Below are 25,559 nucleotides of genomic sequence, written 5' to 3'. Positions count from 1 at the left end.
CCGCAACCACCGCCACCTGCCCCACTACATGCTCAGACAGTGCCACCACAGCCGACATGAACATCATCCCCAGTGGGCAGTCGTCCGAGGCTGCAGTTGTCATCCTGGACCCTGCACAGACTACATGAGGCACCACAACCAGCACAGGCATGACCAGCAGTTGGCAGGCAAAGTCGCGCAGGGTGGAGTGTGTCTCTGCCTCCATGGAGTATCATACTTCCTGTTCCCAGAAAATCTCGTGGCTCTGACACCCAGATGAGGGAATGGGAACTGCCACACTCCATGTGCAGCACTCTGGGCACCAAGCCCCCTCCAGAACCAGTGGTGAGCCAGAGGCAAGCCCGTCTGCGCCCGTCTGTGCCTGGCCCGTGCCCAGCGCCATGACCCCTGGTCCCCAGCGCTCCCAAGCCCCGATGATCCGCTATCACCCCACCACCCTCCATGCCCTCAACCCAGGACGCTCCAACACCTGCTTCCAAGCTCACCCCAAACGCACCCATGGACCCTTCGCCTGCAACTCCTGCAAACGCATCTTCCACCACGCAACAACTACGACCACAAGCCCACGCGCCATCAACCACCTCAAGTGCATCCTAGTCAACGCTCGCTCCGTTCACAAACACGCCGTTGAACTCTGGGACCTCCTAGACTCCACAGCACCGGACATCGCCTTCATCACGGAGACCTGGATGAACGCCTCCTCTGCTCCAGACATCGCCACCGCCATCCCCGAAGGCTACAAGATCTCCAGGAAAGACCGTACCAACCAAGTAGGAGGAGGCATCGCCATCGTCTTCAAAGACTCCATCAGCGTCACCACCTCCACTGAAGACTCCCCTCTTGCCGCTGAACACCTGCATTTTCAGATTCGCACCGACCCGAGGACCACCCTCAGAGGATCCCTCGTCTACCGTCCTCCCGGACCTCGCGCCCCTTTCAGCGACACCATCGCCGACTTTATCTCCCCGCACGCCCTCGCCTCACCGGACTACATCCTCCTAGGCGACCTCAACTTCCATCTGGAACAAAACAACGACCCCAACACCACCACCCTGCTCGACAACCTCGCCAACCTCGGCCTCAAACAACTGGTGAACACTGCCACCCACATCGCCGGACACACACTCGACCCTATCTTCTCCGCCAGCAAACACGTCTTCTTCAGCCACGCCTCCGCCCTTCATTGGACCGACCACAGCTGCGTCCACTTCACATTCCGACGCGAGACCCGCCACCTCCGCACTCAACCCATCCCTCGCCGACAGTGGAACAAGATCCCTGAAGAGCAACTCTTCGCCGCACTCGCCGCCAACCAACCCACCCTCACCACCGACCCCAACGTCGCAGCCCTCAACCTCACAAACTGGATCTCCAACTGCGCAGACAACCTTGCTCCCCTCAAACGCTCGCAGCGACAGAACAACACCAAGAAACCCCTCTGGTTCTCTGACACCCTCAAAGAATCAAAGAAAACTTGTCGCGCACTTGAGAAAGCCTGGCGCAAGGACCGCACCGCTGACAACATGACCGCCCTCAAGAACGCTACCCGCAAACACCACCACCTGATCCGCACTGCCAAAAGGAATTTTTTCACCGACAGACTGGACAAAAACAGCCACAACAGCAGAGAACTCTTCAGCATCGTCAAGGAGTTCTCCAACCCCAGCGCCAACGCCAACGCCGTCACGCCCTCACAGGATCTATGCGAATCCCTCGCCACTTTCTTCCATCGCAAGATCAGCGACCTCCACGACAGCTTCGGACACCAGACCCAACCTAACACCACCGAACCCACATCCCCGACCATCACCCTCAACAACTGGACCCACATCAGCACGGAAGAAACCAAATCCATCATGAACTCTATCCACTCCGGCGCCCCTTCGGACCCCTGCCCGCACTTCATCTTTAACAAAGCCGACAACATCATCGCCCCGCACCTCCAGACCGTCATCAACTCTTCTTTTTCTTCTGCTACCTTCCCCGAATGCTGGAAACACACTGAAGTCAACGCCCTACTAAAGAAACCTACGGCTGACCCGAGCGACCTGAAACACTTCCGCCCCATCTCCCTTCTGCCTTTCCCAGCCAAAGTAATAGAGAAGACCGTCAACAAACAGCTGACCACCTTCCTGGAAGACAACAACCTGCTCGACCCCTCACAGACCGGATTCCGAACCAACCACAGCACTGAAACCGCCCTCATCTCAGTCACAGACGACATCAGAACCCTGATGGACAACGGTGAAACAGTCGCCCTCATTCTTCTCGACCTCTCGGCTGCCTTGGACACCGTCTGTCACCGCACCCTAATCACCCGCCTCCGCTCCACCGGGATCCAAGACCAGGCCCTGGACTGGATCGCCTCCTTCCTCGTAAACCGCTCCCAAAGAGTCTACCTCCCTCCGTTTCTCTCAGAACCCACTGAAATCATCTGCGGCGTACCTCAAGGCTCATCACTCAGCCCGACACTCTTCAATGTCTACATGAGCCCCCTCGCTATCATCGTACGCAAGCACGACATCATCATCACCTCCTACGCCGACGACACCCAACTTATACTCTCCCTCACCAAGGACCCCGCCAGCGCCAAGACCAACCTACAAGAGGGTATGAAGGACGTCGCAGATTGGATGAGGCTCAGCCGCCTAAAGCTGAACTCTGAAAAAACTGAAGTCCTCATCCTCGGCAACACCCCGTCCGCCTGGGACGACTCCTGGTGGCCCACGGCCCTCGGCACCGCACCGACCCCCGCAGACCACGCCCGCAACCTCGGCTTCATCTTGGACCCCCTTCTCACCATGACCAAGCAAGTCAACGCCGTGTCCTCCGCCTGCTTCCTCACCCTCCGCATGCTCCGCAAGATCTTCCGCTGGATCCCCGCCGACACCAGAAAAACCGTGACCCACGCCCTCGTCACGAGCCGCCTGGACTACGGCAACACCCTCTATGCTGGGACCACCGCCAAACTCCAAAATCGCCTGCAACGCATTCAAAACGCCTCAGCCCGCCTCATCCTCGACGTACCCCGCAACAGCCACATCTCCGCACACCTGAGACACCTGCATTGGCTCCCAGTCAGCAAAAGGATCACCTTCCGACTTCTCCCCCACGCACACAAAGCCCTCCACGACAAGGGACCGGAATACCTCAACAGACGGCTCAACTTCTACGTCCCCACCCGCCCCCTCCGCTCCTCTGGCCTCGCACTCGCCGCCGTCCCTCGCATCCGACGCTCCACGGCGGGTGGGAGATCTTTCTCCTTCCTGGCGGCCAAGACCTGGAACTCCCTCCCCACCAGCCTCAGGACCACCCAGGACCACTCCGCTTTCCGGAGACTCCTAAAGACCTGGCTGTTCGAGCAGCGATAACCACCCCCTTTGTCCCTAGCGCCTTGAGACCCGCACGGGTGAGTAGCGCGCTTTATAAATGCTAATGATTTGATTTGATTTGATTTGATCCACTACCCCAGTCCTTGGCAGGATGAAACACTCTGGGCACAAAGCCCCCTCCAGAACCAGTGGAGAAAACCATCCACTACCCCAGTCCTTGCCAGGATGAAGCACTCTGGGCACAAAGTCCCCTCCAGAACCAGTGGAGAAAAACATCCACTACCCCAATCCTTGACAGGATGAAGCACTCTGGGCACTCTGTGGTGGATTCGGGAACTGGCATGGGGAGTCATATTCTTACTGGTGGGAGGGACACTCTACTGACTCTAGGTGAGAGTGACAGGGAGAGGGGTTCCCCCCAGGTAGAAGTCCTGGTTATGGAGAGTGAAGACATCCCCGAAGAGTGTGGGTTGAGTGTCAGGGACAGTCAGGTACTGTCTCAGCAGTCTCAGGATGGTGATATGGGGTGCTTTTTCCAAGCAAAGTCACTGGATGGTTTGGTGAAGGGTACTTTGGTTAATTCATGTAAGGGGCTGAGTGATGTAATTGCTGGAGAGCATATGTCCAGTCCTTATTTTCCAGAGCTACGCCAACACCAGGTGGAGTGTGATTTCTCTGACCCCAGGGAGCTTACAATGGAGGCAGACCTCTGGGTGAGTACCAGAGAGTCTGAAGAGGCATTTGGGGGGGTCCTGAGAAGAGTGGTCTAGGTATTTCCCAAACAGGTGAGGTAGGGAAGGATTGTAGTGTCCCAGGTAGGTCCTAGTGTAGTAGGATGGGTGAGGGACCCCATGTCCAGTCTCAGAGGAGAGGGAATGGGCTGAGGTCCAAGGTGCCTGAGATCCGGTCCCAGGTCCTGGAGGGTTCCATGAGGGAACACCGGGAGGGGAGCCTAGCCTGTACCATAGGGCCATCTGTTGAGGGAGATCCCAAACTGTCAAGAGAACTTGGGGGCGGGTGGCTGTAGCCAGCGTCCCACCAGTTCTGGTGTCTGGCAGTACCACTCCCAGTGAGGGGGTGCAGAAGTCCAGACAGAGGGTTGAGAGGGGGTTGCAGACCCCAGTGGAGAACCTGGAGGGTCACGGGTCAGCTCTGAGAGCAGAGCCCCCCAGGAATGACCTTGGTGAGACCATTTCTGGGTTGGGGGGAATCCAGACTCTGTCAGATGGGCAGAGGTCAGGAGACCTGCACCAGCCAGACTCTTGTGTGGCCCTTGGGGACGGTGTGTCCCTTGAGGGGGGTAAGTGTGCCCCCTGGAAGTCCTGGTGTGCCAGGCAATGGTTCAACTGCAGGGTGGTGACTCTGGGTTGAATGATCAGGTTCAGGGGGTAAACTCTGACCTGATGGGGGGTAATTGTGCTCCCAAGGAAGTCCTGGTGCGCCAGGCAGTGGTTCAACCGCAGGGTGGTGACTCTGGGTTGGATGACCAGGTTCAGAGGGTAAACGCTGACCTGGTGGGGGGTAGGTATGCCCCCCAGGAAGTCCTGGGTTGCCAGGCAGTGGTCAAGTCTGTTGGTACAGACCCTGGACTGGAGGATCAGGTGCAGGGGCTAAACCCTGACCTGAAGGGGTGGGCGGTTTGCCTGGTGTGATTTCAAGGGGTACTCCCTCTGATTGGGGGGTGCAGAACTCTGAGAGTAGGGGCAGGGGAGAGAGAGACTCACCCCTGACCCAGTGCAGTCTAAGGGTACAGACCCTGGATTGGAAGGCCAGGTTCAGGGTGTCCCCCCTGACCTGGAGGAAGGGGCTACTGCTAACAGTGCCCCTACCACGTTGTCTTCTGGAGGGCCACTCCTTGTTGGGGGGTGCAGGACCCCAGAAGGGAGGGCAGGGCGAGGGAATCCTCACCCCTGGCCCTGGTCCAACCTGAAGGTACAAACTCCAGGTTGGAGGGCCAGTTGCAGGTTTACACGCCTGTTTATACAAGCACCCTGACAATTTTGGACTCTGGGGGTGCCGCTCCTGCAGGGAGGGTACAGAACCCCAGAGGGGAGGACCAGGGTCACGTTGTCATCCCTGACCTGGTGGGAGAGAGAGTGGTCAAAAGGTGCCTGGCACCTGGGGCTACCGCCCCCCACTCTCCACAGTCACAGTGGTTGGAGAGGCCTTAGGTCGGTCAGTTATCCCTGACAGTTGTCAGGGGTCCCTATGGCTTGCTGTACTAGTGGACATTGTTGCCCCTGGGGGGGGGACAAGAGTCACACCCCGGGGTGGAGTGGGCAACACCACTGTGTTGGCCCTGGTGGTACTATGCCCATTCGGATACATCTGTGAGCAAAATAAAGGTAGGTGCTGCACAGATGGTATCTGCAGATGTGGAGAAGGGTTCCGCAGGGGTTAGCTTAGTGGGCCCTGAGAGTATGGACAGAGGGATCCAACTGGAGTCAGGAAGCCGAAGAACTGGAACATGCCCCTGCTGTTGTGGGCCTGAGTCCTTGTTCTATCGCCCCAATCAGGGAGGTGCATCAAGGTATTGATTGTTCTCCCCTGGTTTTAGGCTGTTAGGGGGTCGTGTTGGACTTTTCTGCATATGCAGGGTCATCCCCAATCTTTTTGCCTCCTGCCTCCTATTTTTTCTTACCTGTTGCTGTTGGCTTTTGAACTCTGAGCACTTTACCACTGCTAACCAGTGCTAAAGTGCATATGCTCTCTGTGTAAAATTGTATGTAATTGATTTATTCATGATTGGCATATTTGATTTACTAGTACGTCCCTAGTAAAGTGCACTAGAAGTGCCAGGGCTTGTACATCAAATGCTACTAGTGGGCCTGCAGCACTGGTTGTGCCACCCACATGAGTAGCTCTGTAATCATATCTCAGACCTGCCATTGCAGTGTCTGTGTGTGCAGTTGTAACTGTAAATTCGACTTGACAAGTGTACTCACTTATCAGGCCTAAACCTTCCCTTTTCTTACATGTAAGTCACCCATAAGGTAGGCCCTAGGTAGCCCCAAGGGCAGGGTGCAGTGTATGGTTAAGGTAGGACACATAGTAATGTGTTTTATAAGTCCTGACAGTGAAATATTGCTAAATTCATTTTTCACTGTTGCAAGGCCTGTCCCTCTCATAGGTTAACATGGGGGCTACCTTTAAATCTGATTAAAGTGTAGATTCCCTTTGGGAGCATATCTACATGTGGAGTTTGGGGTCTCTGAGCTCACAATTTAAAAATACATCTTTTAGTAAAGTTGATTTGGAGATTGTGCGTTTGAAAATGCCACTTTTAGAAAGTGAGCATTTTCTTGCTTATACCATTTCTGTGACTCTGCCTGTTTGTGGATTCCCTGTCTGGGTCAGTTTGACAGTTGGGCTGGTTGCACCTCACACTAGACAGTGACACAAAGGGAGCCGGGGTGTAGTCTGCATTTCCTGATGAGCCATCTGTGCTAGGAGGGAGGGGAGGAGTGGTCACTTACACCTGAAAGGGCTGTGCCTGTCCTCACACAATGCAGTCTCCAACCCCCTGGTGAGTGTCTGGGGCCTGGCCTGGGCAAGGCAGGATTTCACATTCAGAAGAGACTTTACTTTGAAGTAGGCCTACTTCAAAGGAGAAATTGGGTATAAGAAGGGCTCCGCAGCTGAGAAAATGACGCTCGCAGGAATGCGATCGTAGAATCGACGCACTGAGCAGGAGAAACGACGTGCAGCTTTGCTGACCGAGGCGGGGAGATCACAACCTGCGCTGCAGGGATTTCGGATCATCGTGTGGCTGGATTTCTGACTCATGTACTGCCGTGAGGAGTTATTTTTGACACCCACTCACCCGTGCGGGGTTATTTTTGATGCACACCAGGTACATTTTCACGCTAGCAGCGCTAGTGTGTGTTTAAAACTACTTGAAGACTCTTTTTGCATTTTTATTGATAACTTGACTTGTGTATGGTGGATTTTTGTTGTTTTGGTCTTGTTTTGTTTAGATAAATATTTCCTAATCTTCTAAACTGGTGTTGTGTCATTTTGTAGTGTTTTCATTAAGTTACTGTGTGTGTTGGTACAAATACTTTACACCTAGCACTCTGAAGTTAAGCCTACTGCTCTGCCAAGCTACCAAGGGGGTAAGCAGTGGTTAGCTGAGGGTGATTCTCTTTTACCCTGACTAGAGTGAGGATCCTTGCTTGAACAGGGGGTAACCTGACTGTCAACCATTGACCCCATTTCTAACACTCCCCTATCTCCAGACTTCAGAGGGGTTAAGTGGTCCTTTGTGTGGGAGCAGCACGCTGCTATTCAGGTGTGAGTGTCAGGTCCTCCGTCCCATCCTGTCCAGAATGACCCATCAACATGCAGACGGCCTCTCAATCACACCTATTCTTCTTTCTTTTGAGGCTGTCTATAGCAAATGCAGGAAACCAGCTGTCACCCCAGCCCAGACCTGTTTTGGAGACAGGCTGCAGGCACACAAGGCTAAAAGCAGGAAATTGCCAACTTTCTAAAAGTGGCATTTTCAACATAGTAATAATAAATCTGACTGAACCGTTAAAGAGGATTTATTATTAAGTTTCAATAGGTACTAAACATGACGGGTCTACTCCTTCTCAATCAGGAATTACACTTTATCAAAGGTAAGAAGGAATCCCCAGTCTTAATCTGTGAGGGGGTAAGCCTCACAGTAGTGAATAACAAAGTTGGAAGTTTTTCACTACCAGGACAGGTAAAACTTAAAAGTTTACGTCCTACCTTTTAATTGCGTAGCACGCTGCCCTATTGTTTACCTAGGGTGTACCTTAGGATGACTTATATGGAATAAAAAGGGAGTTTAAGGCTTGGAAAGGGGTTTTAAATGTCAAGTCAACATGGCACTCATACTGCACACACAAGCTCTGCAGTGGCAAACCTGAGACATACTTAAAGGATTACTTAAGTGGGTGGCACAATCAGTGCAGCCAGCCCACTAGTAGCGTTTAAATTACAGTCCCTGGGCACTATTAGTGCACTTTACTATAGACGTGTAACTAAATTAACTATGCCAAGTGTGGATACACAAATATTACCATGTTCTAGGGTGGTGAGCACATGCACTTTAGCACTTGTAAGCAGTGGTAGTGTCCACCGTCCTAAGGCCGAAAAAAAAGAGATCAGCAAAAGTGAGACAAAGCAAGCAAAAGAGTTTGGCGGAAGACCACCTTAAGACTGACAGGTCTAACACCGCCTGTAGAGCACAACTTGTTTGAGGTGGAAAAGTGAGTGCATATTAAACCTGAAACTCCTCATGATATAACTTCTACATTAGATAAAAAATATTTATACATTTATTGATTTATAAATGTACCTGAAGCCTTTGCATTTTGTATACCAACCAAGACTAGCTGAATAGCACTGTGCTGTGCCCATGCACCGTTTTATATCTCGCTAGTACAGGTGTGACATAGGTCTTTCAATTTAGAACTATCAGAATATCAATGAAGGGGCCTTCTCGGGCTACCTGATTGCATCGTCAGGACATCTATCATCAAAGCAGTTACCACTAACCGGCATTGATTGCTAAATGCATTTAAGTTGAATTCACTCCAGCATAATGTTGCTTGGGCCTTTTTAGTCACAAGGATAATCAGACACTCTTTAGAAGGGGCATCATCAAAGTGCAATTCCGGTATTGCATTGTCAACTTTCTATGCATTGATCCCTTCAAAATCAACAAGAAGTACTTCTGGAAAACAGTTTTCCTGATCACCGCTATTGTGTGCCTCCAATTTAAGGAAAGCCTCACTTGGTGGCGGGCTTTTAGAGATTAACCTGCACAGCATCTCTAGGCAGATTTACAGAGAAGAAAAACGCTTTTCATTCACTTGATAGAATTTTGTTATGTTCGCAGTTTATTTCCAAACCACTGAAGGGAGTTGCTTTTGAATTCAGGTATATATTGTACTTCTTTCCCGTTCATGACGTTAACTCAAGGTGCACAGATATATTTTTATGCCCACTGCCCCCATCCTGAAAACAAGGATGATTTTAAAAGTGTAAAACTGATTCAGGGTGAAAAGATGGGCTTTTAAATGTACATTCTAATCTTAGTAAGTAAACAACCACCAGTTTTTAGGAACCCACTGAAGTTTTGCTCAGGCGTGCCACCACCTTTAGACTCATAATTACAAATATTTTGCGCTGGGTTCGTGCTCAAAAATTGCCTGAAAGTAAAGCAAAGCAGTGCAAAGCGCTACACTGAGTCAAAGGGAATGTTCCATGATTTTATACTAGGAATACAAGGCAGACTTTTGCACTAAAAAATAATGCCGCTTTGAAGCAGGTGTAAAATGGAAAAATGCCTGTATTTCTACTAACTTTTCCCACTTTGGATGTGTGATGCACTGTACAGCACACATCGAAAGCAAGAAAAGTTTTAAAGTTTATCAAGACAAGGTGGCTGAATAAGAGTTGGGCGGATGGGTTACTCCATCACAAATGAGGCAGACATCCCGTCCGTCATATTACAAGTGTGATATATATATATATATCCTATGGCACTTGTAATACTGTGAATGGGACATCCGTCACATTTGTAATGATGTAGCCTGTCTTGCAAACTCTAATTCAGAACCATGGTATTTTGTACGGAAGGGCACAATTCCAGTTCAAAACCTATGCTAGACATCTCGCACACATCCTTGCACTACGGTGCAAATGAGTGTCTGTGGCGCTAGGCAGCATGATTCTCCTCTAGCGCGAGGGTAACAGAAGGATAGAGATGTCACTTTTCTGCTCTCTCCATCAGTCATGCAACACAGAACAGCAATTTTGGGTGTTGAGCTGAGTTCTGTGACATCTTTCTAAATCTAGGCCCTAGGGTGCATTTACCATATCATATAAAAACCTACAAGTGTAATGCAAAATTGTGATACACAGCAGAAATGGCAGGGTAGACTAAAGGGCATCTCTCCTTCAAGGTTAAAAAATTACCTAAACAAACTTTTGGATTTAGTAAATAAGATATAAAAAGATAATACGGTCGTGCCAATGTCATTAAATAATTAACAACCAAGGAAGCAGCCACTCAACTTATTGTATGTCACTGTTCACAAGAAGACTTTTCAACATTATTCCACAAATAAATCACTGGCTTCACTATTGACTAATTATTAAAATCCACCAGAAAGTGTATTACAAAAGTGAAAGTCAATCCCAGAAATGACACACATCCTATCATCTAACTGTACTGTCCTGCCTTTCAAGAGGGGGAGAAGACACCACAGAACCTTTTCTTACTAAGACTGGCCTGCAGCTGATGTTATCTTCAGCCTCAGTGCACAAACCAGCTGCTTTGCGCTGGTTGTACTAACAAATATCAAGCCCAAGAATGTCGGCATACAAGAATATCATGGGCAGAATAAGACAAAACAGAGAAACGTAAGTGCATATATGGAAGTATAGATTTACTATTTTACTATTCCTAACTTCACATCGACGTACACTGAAAAGATATCTATATAAAACCTTACTGTTATAGTTAGGACCTAGTTTCCATAGAAAAGGCTTTTTTTTTTTTTTACTTGTCTATATCTTTGACACAATTTGACGAATCCTCACAGCATTTTCCTTAAAAAGGGCCCTATGTTTCGGGGTGATCCGTCTAGCTGGTGCCGAGAAAAAGGGGGGGTCAAAAAAAGTTGTGTTCCTATGTTAATCCCCATAGGACCTTTAGACATGACTACAGCCCGAAATAAAGGACGGAAATACATGACATTTAGCAGAAAGCTAGCTTTCCCTACGCAGATTACACTTTTGCTTATTTGGTGAAAATCCATTCAGGTCTTTGGGAAATAATAAAGGGAATCTGGGCTCACAAATGAGTTGCACATTTTCACAAATGCGCTGCCGAAAAGAAGCATTGTGATTGGCTGAGCACAACCTGACTAGAAAGTTGGGGCCGCCATTTTATTTCACAGGGCACAGTCCCCAGGGATAAAAATCCTAATTGAAAGTGGCATAAGGGGTCAGGGTGGAGGTACCCTATCCCAAAGTATGGGTTTAAAATAATTTTGCAGCACCCTGCACAATATTTGCAAAATTCACAAATATTCGTGAACTCTCGTGATTGATTCACAGAATATTCGTGAATATGAAAACAATTGGAAGAGAACCCTCAGACTCATTTATGCACTAATTCATTCACTTATACATGCACTCAGAGACTCATGTGATCACTCACATACCCATCCAGACACTGATGCATCCACACACAGACCCAATCAGACCCTCATGCACCCTCTCACAGACCCACTCACACATGTGTGCACCCACTCACAGGCCCAATGAGACACTGTTGCACCCACAAACAGACCCACTGAGGCACTCATACACCCACTCACAGACCCACCCAGACACTGACACGCCCACTCACCGACCCACTCAGACCCTTACCCACCCACTCACAAACCCTCATAGTCTCTCATGCTCCCACTCAGAGTCCAATTTAGACCATCATGCACCCACTTACAAATCCACTCAAACCCTTGTGCACCCACTCACAGACCCACTCAGACACTGTCACACCCACTCACACACCCACTCAGACCTCTCACACACCCAATCACAGACCAACACAGACACTGACATATCCACTCATAGACCCATTCCAACCATCACATACTCGCTCACAAATCCACTCAGGCCCTCATGCACCCACTCGCAGCACCATTGAGACTCTCATGCACTCACTCACAGACCCACTCAAACACTGATGCACCCTCTCAAAGAACCAGTGAGACACTGATGCACCCACACACAGACCCACTGAGAGACTCATACACCCACACATAGAGCACTCAGATCCTCATGCACCCACTCACATACCCACTCAGACACTGATGCACCCAGTCACAGACTCACTCAGACAGTGACACATCCACTCACAGACCCACTCAGACACTGACACACCCACTCACTGATCCACTCAGACCCTCATGTACCCTTCACAGACCCACTCAGCCACTGAGGCACCCATTCACAGACAAACTCAGACACTGATGCACCCACTCACAGAACCACACAGTCATTCATGCACTACTCACAGACCCATTGAGAACCCCATGCACCCACTCACAAATCCACTCATACTCTCATGAACCCAGTCACAGACCTACTCAGACACCGACACATCCACTCACAAATCCACTCAGACCCTCATGCACCCACTCACAGACCCACTCAGACACTGTTGAGCCCACTCACAGACCCATTCTGACCCTCACACACCCATTCACAGACCCACATAGACACTGACACACCCACTCCCAGACCCACTCAGTGATGAACCCACTCACAGACCCAATCAGACCCTCAAGCACCCACTCTTTAATCCACTCAGACACTCATGCGTGCAAATAATAAAACACTCATCAAAGAGCAATACAACTACTGCCACACACCTACTCACTCACTTACACACCCACTTTCAGATTTAGTATTTCTCTATGTCGTAATCTATGTGAGTTTGTGTAAGCGTATGATTGTGTGTGTGAGTGGTTCTGTGGATTACATCATCAGTGATGTTATCAGTGATGTCATCAGTGATGTCACTGACTTTGTCATGAGTGATGTAATATGTGATGTCATAAGAGGGGCACAAGTTATAGTTAGCTCAAGTAACTATAACTGCAAACTTTCCCTGGTTTGTGAAGTAAATTCAGGACCTCACTACAACATCCCTGTAACCTATATATATATATATATATATATATACACATATATACATATATATACGTACATACACACATACATTGAACATGTTGCATACCAAGCGGTAAATAATTGGAACATTACATCGTGCAATAGCACACAATGGTTGTGTGCTTATGTTCAGGAGCCGACAAAAGTGAAATAAATGAAGTGGATTCGATAAAATAAGGTATAACAATCGATTTTGGAAACGACGAGTGCATGGTTTGAAGACAAAGTTAACCAGCAGTGAGCGCCTTAGGAATTCAAATCGATTAACACGTCCATTGGGAAACACCAGATCGCACTATTTCCCATCTAAAAGAAAGGGTGAAAGTGAATTTAACTTTAGGAGCTGTACGCAGAAACAACAGCTTAAACAAATGTGTGGTCGCTTACCCGGCAAACAGACAGCCCAAGGTTACAAACTCGGCTGCCAGTAAACGCACTTGGATACAATATGACAAAACAAGTCATATATTGAAACCGGAGCCGAAGAAAGCTCTTTGTTTTGTTTTGGGAACCAGTGCGTTCGGTTTTGTATTTGAATATCGGAAGCCTGTTTTAAAGCAAATCGGGCGTGTCTGGAAACAACGAAGTACTCAATCCGCCGGCAGAAGGAAAAACGAAGGTAATATTAATTACCAACGCATATTTGAAAAGAATACACGGAAATTAACACTAGAGCTCAATATTGATGTTACATGGGACTTGGAGCATATGCAAACAAGCAATATAGTTTGAGAAGATATATAAATGAATGCTATTACTATTTGCTAGTTTTAATATTATTACACATTGTTGGTGTGACCCTAAAAGGGAAATTACAGTCCAATGGAAAGCTTTTTCCCTTAAAGCGGATTGGGAGAAATATCTCTGTAATAAAATAAGAAGCAAGTCATTGTTAGGGAGGAAGTGTCACTAATTCATTCACCTGGGTTGTTATATAGTTAAGGATTCATCCAGATAATAAGATTGTGAAGTGAGGTCCACAAACAGGCCCAGAAGTGCATAAACATGGAAACAAGGGCAGCGAAAAGATTACATAGAGCGGAGTGCCTTTTTGGTAAAGAGAAAAGTAATAATGCGACAACTGTGAATCCAACAGAAGAAGTGTATAGGGAGAATAATCTGAAGTGGCTATACACTAAGCTGGAATGTCTATTGAAAAAGGAAATCACGAAAAGTTTGGAATGTCTCACATTGGAGAAATATATTGAAGTGGGGAGAGTACCCAGGGGCCTGAGGATTTTTACATTGCCTAACCAATCAGATACAAAACCTGAAATGCTTGAAGAATGGGGCGCAAATAGTACGGAGTGTTCCAAAAATATGATGCGTATTATTATCAAATATGCAAAGAAAGATATTAAGGAGATTTTGAAAAAATAAAGGAAATAGAAGAAAAGATCAGGTTGCTAAATAAGGAAGATGAAAGTAATAAACTAAGATTAATGATAGTAAATAATTTGGAGAATATGAAAGTATAATAGAAGAACGTAAACAGAGAAAATTTAGAAGAGATGAAATTGACTACGAAACAGGGAGAATAATAACATTTGCTAAAGGATTTGATTTATTAAAACAACAAAATAATATTGGAGTTGAAAAGGCGATGAGCTCCCCTGAAACATTGATAAGTGAATCTGACGTAGAATTGAGTGAAGGAGAAGGAACATCTACAATTACCAAGAAAGTAACTTTTTTAGACAAAATTAAATTAATCTATATGGATCAGCGAACACCAAGAGGCAGAGGCAGAGGTCAGACACACGGAAGAGGGAGAAGATTTGGAACAGACCGGGGAAATGTCAGAAAACAAGAGGGGGACGCGGAAAAAACAAGAGGTTACCCATTGAGAAGCAAATACAAGAACTAAAGGAATCATCAGAATTAGAACATGATATGAACTTAATAGTCAATCTTTCCAATCACGAATTGACGCAAGAAGAAAGAATTCTCCTAAACAAGGGTTTAACGTTTTGCCCTGAAAAACACTATGATTATATGGAAACTAGAATAGATCTGTATAAATTTGTGTGAAAAATCAAACTGGCCAAATTCTTTGCAAAAAGTGCATCCAAGAAAGCTTCAAATAATGATAGTGGAACAACCAGCTCAAATCTGATTGTTCAACAAAAGTCGGATTTAAAGACTGTGTTTGATCTTGAAGATCATGAATTTTCAGGGACAGAAATCCTAGAGGAACTGCAGATCGATACAGCAGGATATTGTCGTACAGACTTTAAGCCTAAATCTAAGTTCTGTCCGGTGCTATCACCAGGAAATAGGAAGGATACTTTCCATGACCTGGTGATTGATGAACTTGATAAGATGAAGAAGATTAAAAACATGAAAAGTGAGAATATCACTCTACAAAAACGCAAGGCACTTAAGGAACTCATGGAAAATAATCACTTGGAAATAAAACCAGCTGACAAGGGAGGCAACATAGTGATTATGGAAAAGCAACAGTATATGGAGGAGGCATATCGACAACTAAATGAGAAAAATCATTACCTCATATTGGAAAAGATTCCCATAAATGAACTAACTTTGGAACTGAACCATCAACTGGACATATGGTATGAGGAAGATTTATTAAATGATGGCGAAAGAGTGTTCTTGAGAAATGAGAATCCAACTTTACCCACCATTTACTTTCTCCCAAAGACACATACAAATTTGAAAAATCTGCCAGGACGCCCAATCACTTCCAGCTGTGGCGCATTATATGAAAATGTATAAACCTATGTAGATTACTTCTTAGCACCATTAGTACAAAATCCAAGCTCCTATATTAAGGACACCGGGGATTTTTTGAGGATCCTTGCAGGCATTGGATGGGACGAGGGCTATAAATTAGTCACTGTTGATGCGGTATCCCTCTATGCATCCATTAACCATGAAATAGGATTGAAAGTCGTGCACTATTTTCTGCAACAACGTGATATGAGTAAGTTGAAACATTCACAAATGTTACTAAAAATGATAGACCTGTGCCTGAACAACAATATATTCTTATTCAATCACCAACTATATGCCCAAATTCGTGGGACAGCGATGGGTATGTCCTTTTCACCCATCTACGTGAATCTCACTATGGGTTGGTGGGAAAAACATGTTGCGTGGGGTGAAGATAATGAAGTACTAGCGGAGAAGGCTGTACTTTGGTTAAGATATATAGATGATCTTTTTATCATTTGGAATGGCGCAAAAGAGGAATTCATGCAATATTTTGAAAAGCTTAATCAAAATGATATAGGTCTACAATTCACGTATAATATGAGTGATAACTGTGTTAAATTTTTGGACGTGAACGTATACATAGAAAATAATCAAATTGAGACTACCCTATTTCGAAAAGAAACGTCTACTAACAGTATATTGCATGGTGAAAGCTTCCATCCAACACCACTCAAAAGGAGCATACCATATGGGGAATTTATCAGGATAAAATGAAATTGCTCAACTGAACAAGAAATGGAACAAAAGTTCATGGAAACTAGACACAGGTTTCTTCAGAGAAAATATAAAAACAAAAACATCAAATCTTGAGAATAGAAAGCAAGAGCGTAAATAAGAGAAGAATTATTGAATAAATCTAAGAGAAACAATGTACAAAGCTGTACTTTTCCAGAAGCTAGAGATATGTGTGTAGTCGTAGTAAATTCTTTCTCATGGACCCGACTTGCTCAAGGAGACATTCTTGCCGAACGCAACAGTGTAATTCGTAACAGGTGCAAGGCTGCCTAGACTAGGAGAAGAAAATGGGACTACTGACTGGAGCGTAAACTGTAACTTTTCTTACCTGACATTCCAACCGATGAAGATGTCAATTACAGGAGCCAATCAACTGCATGAGAACTGTGTTTTGAGGAAAATTCTAGTAAGGTGCGTGGAGAATTATTGGACAGAGATAATGATGCACCAAATATTATCCAATAGGGAATTAAGGGCTAGTTCAACAGTTTTGATATAATCTTATGACCCGAGGAGAAATTGGCCATTATTGGGACACTTTTGCCATTATTCTTTGAGACTTTGCTGTTCTGATATTTTAACCACCTTCTTGATACTTACTTCTCCTCCTTATGAGGGAAGTGCCTTACTCTTAACTATGCCATATTGAGACTTTGCCCTGTCCCGTTCCTACTGAATGCCGAATCAACTGATGTCCTGAGGACGAATACTGACGCTGTTTGCTGATTCATTTGGAGGGGTAACTATCTGATGAAAATTGTAATTGTCTGTTTGCCTTTTCTTTCTAGGTACCAACTGCTCTTTTGATAGAGGCCATAGTTAGATGTTTTCCAAATTGGTGTTTGCTAAATTGTTTTGCATGAAGCCCAACATGCCGATGCTAATTCGAGGCTAGCTAAGGTGTTCACTAAAATCTGACGCAAATAGACAAATGACTGAATTCTTGCTTTGTTGAATCATGTACTCTGAGACTTAGTTAAACTGCTTCTTATTAGTGATGTGTTAAGGCTTAATGAATACTTTCTATGCGTTGATTAATTGTGTTCGAATTATGCATCTGAAGAGTTCCTAATCAGATGAATCATTAATGATATTAACGGAAATGACTTTAAATTGTAATGAATAGGGAATAAATATCCTAACAGTTTACTAGATTTGTGGGGTTATTCTTATTAAATGTTATTGATTATCTTATTGATTAGTTACTAAGAGATTGATTGGGTTATTGATTATTTATTTTATGATGCCAGAAAGATATCTTGTACTGGGAAGTCTCCAAACGTGGTCAGAAGGTGCATCGGCCTATGCGTGTCTCCTTGTAAGTTTACTTATCAAGGTCCTGATGTGCTATCAGTTTTTGGTAGCAGAGGTAATGGCTGGCCTTTTGGGGCCCCAGGATGAGGGACCATTGTTTGATGAGATTTCTGGTTCAAAGGGTCTGGTAGAAATTGATGAGTGGAGTTCGGAAGTAAGCAAGGTGTATCGGAAAAATTGGGTTTTGGGAAAATTGTTCTTTTAAAATGATACAAATTGGGAAAATGATGTGCCCCTAAGTCCCAAATGACTTTCCCGGAATCTCAGAGCCTGCCGAAGTGAGTTGAGCATGTTCTCGGCGTTCTAGTGATAGTGTGAATGAAGTAGGTTTTGCGCTTGTGCAGCTTATGCATACCGCAGGTGAAGTGTGAAGTCTGAGGATTTTAGGCCAAATGATGTTGTTTTAGAAGGAGTGTGCGTACTCCGCAGCATGAGAGTAGGAAAGTCGACGAACTTCATGTAAGTGTGGCGCTTTGTGCTCAAACAAATTGTCCACGTGGTTGTTGGTGATGTACATGTACTGTGTGGTCTAAGATTCCGGAGTATATTGATAAGTGTAGGAGACACTTGGTTTATGTTTTAATTTGCGCAGTTTAATTGGTCAATCCGGCGTGGTTGACGAGTCGAGTTTGAGTCAATGTGAGTGAATGAAAACTTCAATGGAGATTTGGTGAGTTCTAAAGTGCACTAGGACAACCCATTGACAAGTCGAGAGTAGAATTTGCGGGTCAAATTTTGCTCTGACTCCGCAGATCTGAGAAGGAGAGAGTAGCGGACGAGGCTAAGCAAAATCTCTGTAAAGTTCTGAAGCGATTGTGTTACCCTTTCCTGTAGTAAACCGGCAAATTTGAGTTTTTGTTGGTGATCGCAATATATTGCATTAGTTTTGTGTGAATCGAGAGTGAGGAAGACAAGCCGCAAGACTTTGCCAGCCGCAGTGTGTGTGAGTGTGATGTCATTGGAGCTGCGCTGGGATAGGTCTGTTAGTGAAAAGGGTCGCGCACGGATTGGCAGCCGTCCGTGAGAGGCAATTGGTTGAGAAGGTAGGCGAAGGGAGTTCTGGGAATTAAAGTCACTTCCCGATTCGATTGTGGAAAAATAAAAGACACAAAAAATTACAATTTTCAAGGCTTTAAAGAGCGTTCTGAGATGAGATACTTATATTACCGCAAGTGTAGGAGAGGTTACACCACCAGAAGATACACCAGCTTATGCCGTAATGGAAGAGAGGGGAGTCACGCCATGTCTTTGGCTAAAGCAATTATGCAAAGCGACAGAGAAAGAAGGGTGTTTGGCATTTCCGGAGCACGGAACGTTCAATATAAGGATTTTGGAAAATTTGCGGAGGGTGCTAAATGAGCTAAAGCCACCTCCGAGGCCAGCACAGTTTGAGGCATTAGCAATTTGGGAACTGATGGCAATATGACAACAGCAACAGAAATTTGAGAGGAAAGCAGAAAAGACACTAGCGGAGGCTAGGTGAGACAGTGCACAGAGAGTTTGGAGGAGAGAAACAATAGATGGTGTTAGGATGTTTCCAGCAATAGCTCAAGAAAATGAAGACAAGGGAGGGAAAGCTGCTTGTAAGACTGACAAGAGTTCTTCTAAAGACAAAGAGGCTAGGAAGCCCTGGTCAGAGATGGATGACTCAGACGATGATGAGTTCCTTAATCAGTTACTGAACAACCGACCACCGCCATATGCAATAGATGACAATAGACTGAGTACTAGTACAGGTCCGGTGAGTTCGGTTCAGAACAAGGTGACAGTGAACCCAATACAGGTTACTCCTGTCTTGACACCGGTTCCGGTGCAGAGTAGTATTAGTGTGTCTACTGCTCCAGAGATGCAACCTCAGATACAGCCACCACAGGTTCAGAGGCTTTACCCTGATGTCCCAATATTAGAGACTACCACAAATTTGATGGTGCCATCAGATCCGACATATACGAGACAAAAGCTGATACAGACCGAGCCAACTCCACCTTTACTGCCCCAGCCACAACAACAGATGATTCTGAATTGCACTTCTGTCACAGGACCGCAGTCAGCTAAAGCACCATTAATGAAACAGAACAAGGGAGTTAATGCTCCACAGGTTTTGGGAAGCAGGCAGCTGCCAGCTGCAATATCTTTGCCCATTACAGTCGGTCCACCAGTACCATTTTATGCACAGGCGAAACCTAGTGTATGTGATCAGGGAATAATGACCCAAAAGATGACAAGAGGAGGGTGCATAGGGAGCTCTCATGGGATGACTCCAGTGGAGCCGACATTCGAAAGGTCCAGGTTGTTATTAGACTTCAGTCCGATTGGGGCTCCTTTAGATGCCATGAGACAAGCAGGTTTGGGACTGCTGACTCCGCAGATCTCGAGTACAAACATACTGCAAACACCGATGATGCAGGCTGGGAATATCTCCTTGCAAGGTTTAACTGCGCAACAACTGAACGATTGGTTAGACAAGTTGAATTCACCACAGACTACTCCTGCAGCAGCAGGGAGGTCCGAAGGAGAAGAGTATCTGAACTTTGTGAGGTTGGGCAAAGAGGCAAATGAACTAGTTGAAGGAAGCATGGGAGTGAACAGGCTAGAATCATACACGGAAGCAGAATTGAGATACTTGTGTCAAAAAATAACCAAAGAAGTGAGCAGGGTGCACCAGAGGTTGACAAATTTGGCAGATAAATATGGAATAGACCTAGAAAGTACCAAACATCTGAAGAGGAGTTACAGATTAGACTTTGAGCCTAAAGATTTTGAACACATGAGGTGTACTGGAATGAAGGCACACCTTAAAGAAATACTGCAGAATAGAAATGGGAAGGCAGATGGGCGAAGAAAAGAGACAAGAGGAAAATTGACTGCATGGATCAGCCAAACAAAGCCTCACAGGATGTAGGCGCAGTGAAAATGTTACTGATGAGAGAGACGGCTGGAGGGATTCTTGTCCATGTACCATGGACTAGAGGTGATATCCTGTCATTTACAAATGACTTTCCCAGGCTAAGGGAGAAACAAATAGAGTGGTATCAGCATACGGACAGGTTTGTGAAGCTTGCGAAATGTCTCTGGGAAGACCTGAATACTCTCTTTGATATCATAGTTCCAGCCTATATGTGGCTTGAGTGCAAGAGGAGTGTGGAATGGCCGGCTGCAGAACCGGCAAGGGATAGAGTCACTGGCGCACTGTCTCCTCAGGTGATGAGATACTACTATAAGGTGATTGAGTTCTTGAAACAGAGAGTTTTGCCGCAGAATGTTGATTGGCAAAAGATTGAACGGCAGCACAGGAACGCAGAGAGTCGATACATGCCTATTACGAAAGGTTGTTGAAAGCGTTCAAGAACTACAGTGGTACAGAGGTTGTTGAGGTGAAGGACATGAATCACCTTGTGTTCAGATTCATTGAGGGATTGAGACCGGAGATTAGTCAGATGATTAAGAATCATTTGATCTGTTGGTAAGCAAAGCCGATTGACGAGGTGTTGCAGTATGCAAAGTACTGTAGTGACGAGATTGAGCTGAAGCAGAGAAAGTTGAAGGAGAAAGCGATGGTAATGCAAATTAAGGCAGCACAGTCAGGGATGCAGGGAGGATGTCTACAACAGATGGTGCACCAGCCGCAAGGAAACAGGATGTTTTAGGCGCAAGTGAGAAGCAGAGGTTGAGGAGGTTTTGTGAACAGAAGAACAGACTTGAATACTATAGTGGTTCAAAACGATGTGCAGGGGATGAAGAAAATGTTACCTTGTCATGCTTGCGGGGGCATTGGACATTGGAAGCGGGAGTGCCCGATGATGGTGCAGGAGGGTGTTGTTCAACAGAGCAATGATATCAGTGCATTTCAAAATGTGAAGGGACCAAGGCTAAGAGGTCCTAATCTGAACTTTCAGAATAACATGATCCAGATGCAGGGTCTCCAACCCATGCAGCAGGTGCAGATGCCATGTGTACAGCCGATGCAGATCAGCAGATGCAACAGCAGGTTCCTATGGTACCTAGACAGCAAATGCAATTGCCCTTAGCACCAGTGGAACAGCTACAGGTGATGTTTTCTCAACAGGTCACAGGTCAAAGGATGAGTCAAAGTAACGCAGTACAACAGTTCCGATTGCGTGGTGAGAATGGAATAAACAATGAATGGTCGGATGAGAGTTCGGATAGTGAGGAGTGCAGGCTTGCAGCATCCCTAGAAGTAGATCAGAAAGGGCCCTATGTTCAGGGGAAAGTAATGGGTCACAAGGTTTCATTCTTGGTTGACACAGGAGCTACACTCTCTACAGTCAGAAGTGCAAAGCTCCTGAAATTGCCTCTTTCAGGACATACAGTCAAGGTAGTAGGAGTAGCAAATCAACTCCTGACAAACCCGATCACATATCCGGTTCAGGTTGAGCTTGGTACTTTCAGGGATTGCACAGGTTTGTGGTTTGCGATTTGAGTCCCGTGTCCCTGCTGGGAAGAGACTTACTGTGCAAGACAAGTTGTTCAATCACCTGTTTCAATGAGGGGATTGAGGTTCAAACAAACAGTGACGATGAAGGGTATGAGGAGCAGGTTTCAGAGCCTGAAACGGAGACAACAGACAAGGAGTATCCTCTGATAAACTTTTTCCCAATGTTCACAGTGACTGATCTGCCAGCAGATTTACCGGGGACGGTCCAAGAGAAGGTGTGGGACTTGACAGGGAAAGGAGTAGGACTGATAAAAGGAGTAGAACCAGTCAAACTCAGTGTGAAGCCAAATGCTGTGTTCCCCCAGGTACCGCAGTACCATATGACGCAAAATGTACTTTTAAAGGTGGCAGAGTTAATTATAGACTTTGTGAAACAGGGAGTCTTGAAAGAGGTGATGAGCAGTCTGTGTAGCTCACCAATAATGGGGCTGAGAAAGCCCTGTGGGAAAGTTCGAATTGTCCAAGACTTGAGAAAGATTAATAACATAGAAGTGAAATGTTGCCCAGTGGTGTCAAATCCAGCTGTGATTATGTTCCAAGTTCCATGTGATGCAGAGTGGTTCACAGTAGTTGATTTGTCCCAAGCGTTCTTTTCTGTTCCTCTTCGTGAGGACAGTCAATTTCTTTTCAGTTTCAAATTCCTGGACAAGGTTTACAATTGTTGTTGAATTCCTCAAGGGTTTTCGGAATCACCTTCTATATTCAATCAGATACTGAAGAAGGATTTGGAGTTATTGGAATTGCCTTTTCAATCGACTCTAGTGCAGTAAATTGATGATCTGTTGATCGCATCCAAAGCGAGGGATGAGTGCAAGTATGACTCGATTGCCTTACTGAACCACTTGGGAAAGAACGGGCACAAGGTGTCCCCAAAGAAGTTGCAATAGTGCCAGAAAGAGGTGAAATACTTAGGTCATCAAATCGAGAAAGGGTCGAGGAAGTTATCCAGGGAGAGAGTGACAGCCCTGTTATAGATGAATCCCCCAAGTACACAGAGAGATGTTAGGATGTTTCTGGGAATGGTGGGCTACTGTCGTCAGTGTATCCCAAATTTCTCAGCCATCTCCAAGCCATTGGTGAGACTGACTGTTAAGGATGGGCCAGATGTCATAGTGCTGACAGAGAAGGAAATTAAGCTGTTTACTGAGTTAAGGTAGAGAATGTGCAGGGCTCCAGCTTTAGGTATGCCTGACTACACAAAGCCTTTTGTTCTGTTTTGTCATGAACGTGATGCATGTTCTTTGTCTGTCCTGACACAGGTCCATGGAGGTGTAAACCGACCAGTAGCATATTTTTCAGCTACTTTGGACCCAGTTGCAGCAGCCTTACTGGGTTGTCTGTGCGCAGTAGCAGCAGTTGGTCAAAGCCTCACACAGTGTGAAGGCATAGTGATGGGACATCCTTTAACAGCCATGGTCCCTCACTCAGTTGAGATCTTGTTAACCTGTACCAAAACGCAACACATGACAAATGCAAGACTGACAAAATATGAAACGATTATATTGGGGGTCACCAAATGTAACGTTAAAGAGATGTACAGTGCTGAACCTGGCAACTTTGCTTCCAAATGAAAACACAGAGGTTGAAGATGTTGAAGATGTAGAACATGATTATCTTGAGGTAACAGAAATGTGCACCAAACCGAGGCCTGATATTAAAGATACCCAATTAGAAGAAAATGACCAAATTATCTTTGTCAATGGCTCATGTTTAAGAGACTCAGTAGGAGTGCTGAGAGCTGGATACGCTGTGTGTATGATCTCTGGTATCCTGGAAGCGTCTTGGCTTGAGAGAGTATATTCTGCTCAAGTGGCTGAATTGGTTGCTCTTACCAGAGCATGCCATGCTTTTGCCCAGCTGAGGGTGACTATCTATACTGATAGCCGATACGGATTCAGAATTGTCCATGATTTTGGCCAACTATGGTCACAGAGGGGTTTCCTGACCTCTTCTGGTTCTCCAGTGAAAAATGGTGAAAGAATTAAGGAGTTGTTGCACGCGATTCAGTTACCTCATGAAATTGCCGTGGTGAAATGCAGTGCTCATTTGAGATCACAAGACTTTGTTTCAATGGGAAATAGATATGCTGATCAAGTCGCAAGGTTTTGCGCATTGAACTGTATATCTTTTAAGGATCAGTGGGAATTGTTACCTGAAACAGAAAATGAGACATGCACAGGTTATGCATTAAGGGTGATTGACACGTTAGAAGGATTGAGATTGTTGCAGGGACGTGCCAGAAAAGATGAGAAGCGTTCTTGGGTTAGGATGCAATGTGTACAAAGACCAGATGATTTGAGGGTCTCAGATGAGGGGAAAATGGTTTTGCCGAACAGTCTCCTGTCACAGTTTGCAAGGTTTTACCATGGACAAGCACATATTGGGAGGGATGCCATGATCAGGTTGTTCAAAATTGACTGGTTTAACCTGAAGTTCAGACAAGCTGCAGAAGCGATTTGTCATAGGTGCATCATCTGTCAACAGATGAATGCGGGGAAAGGGACTGTGGTGAATTTGAGCCACATTGGGAGAGCAGGAGGTCCATTTAGAAGAATGCAATTGGATTTTATTGAGATGCCTGTGTGTGGAGGTTTGAGATATGTGTTGGTGATTGTGTGAATCTTTAGCCACTGGATTGAAGCATACCCTACACGTAGGAATGACAGTCTCACAGTAGCAAAGCTGCTGCTTAGGGAATTGATACCACGTTTCGGGTTTCTGTCCTCTTTAGAATCAGTTAGGGGAAGTCACTTCAACAACGAGGTCGTTAAGCTCTTGTGTGCAGCATTGAACATTGAACAGAAGTTGCATTGTAGCTACCGCCCTGAAGCATCAGGACTAGTGGAACAGATAAATGGTACACTGAAGTCGAGAATGGCAAAAATGTGTGCAGCCACGAATTTGAAATGGCCCGATGCATTACCTTTAGTGTTAATGCCAATGAGAAATACGCCCATCAAGAAAACAGGACTATCTTCTCATGAGATTCTCAATGGCCGAGCTATGAGACTGCCCCAGTGCCTATGAATGCTCTTGTGAATATCACGGATGATATGGTGTTGGCCTACTTCAAGGGTCTGGCTGACGTGGTCCACTCTTTCTCTCACCAGGTGGAAGCCACCACCCTGCCACTGATAAATGATCCAGGACACAACCTGAAAGCTGGTGACTGGGTTGTCATGAAGAAACACGTAAGGAAGTTGTGTCTGAAGCCACGTTGGAAGGGGCCATACCAAGTCATACTAACGACTACTACTGCTATG

The 25,559-nt window shown here is 45.9% G+C and overlaps 1 long non-coding RNA gene across 1 annotated transcript in view; it reads left to right on the top strand.

Annotated features, from left to right (window-relative positions):
• Positions 1-13,561: 13,561 nt before the first annotated feature.
• Positions 13,562-25,559, top strand: part of LOC138249083 (uncharacterized) — a 71,622-nt gene continuing 59,624 nt past the window's right edge. Inside the window, exon 1 of the long non-coding RNA XR_011194706.1 lies at positions 13,562-13,674. This is a non-coding gene — a long non-coding RNA (uncharacterized lncRNA). The remainder of the gene's footprint in view (positions 13,675-25,559) is intronic.

This window comes from Pleurodeles waltl, chromosome 8 (genome assembly GCF_031143425.1).
Source record: "Pleurodeles waltl isolate 20211129_DDA chromosome 8, aPleWal1.hap1.20221129, whole genome shotgun sequence".
In the NCBI taxonomy this organism is placed as follows: Eukaryota; Metazoa; Chordata; class Amphibia; order Caudata; family Salamandridae; genus Pleurodeles; species Pleurodeles waltl.
The sequence above is the reverse complement of the archived record's forward strand: the minus strand, read 5'-3'. Positions and strand labels throughout refer to the sequence as shown.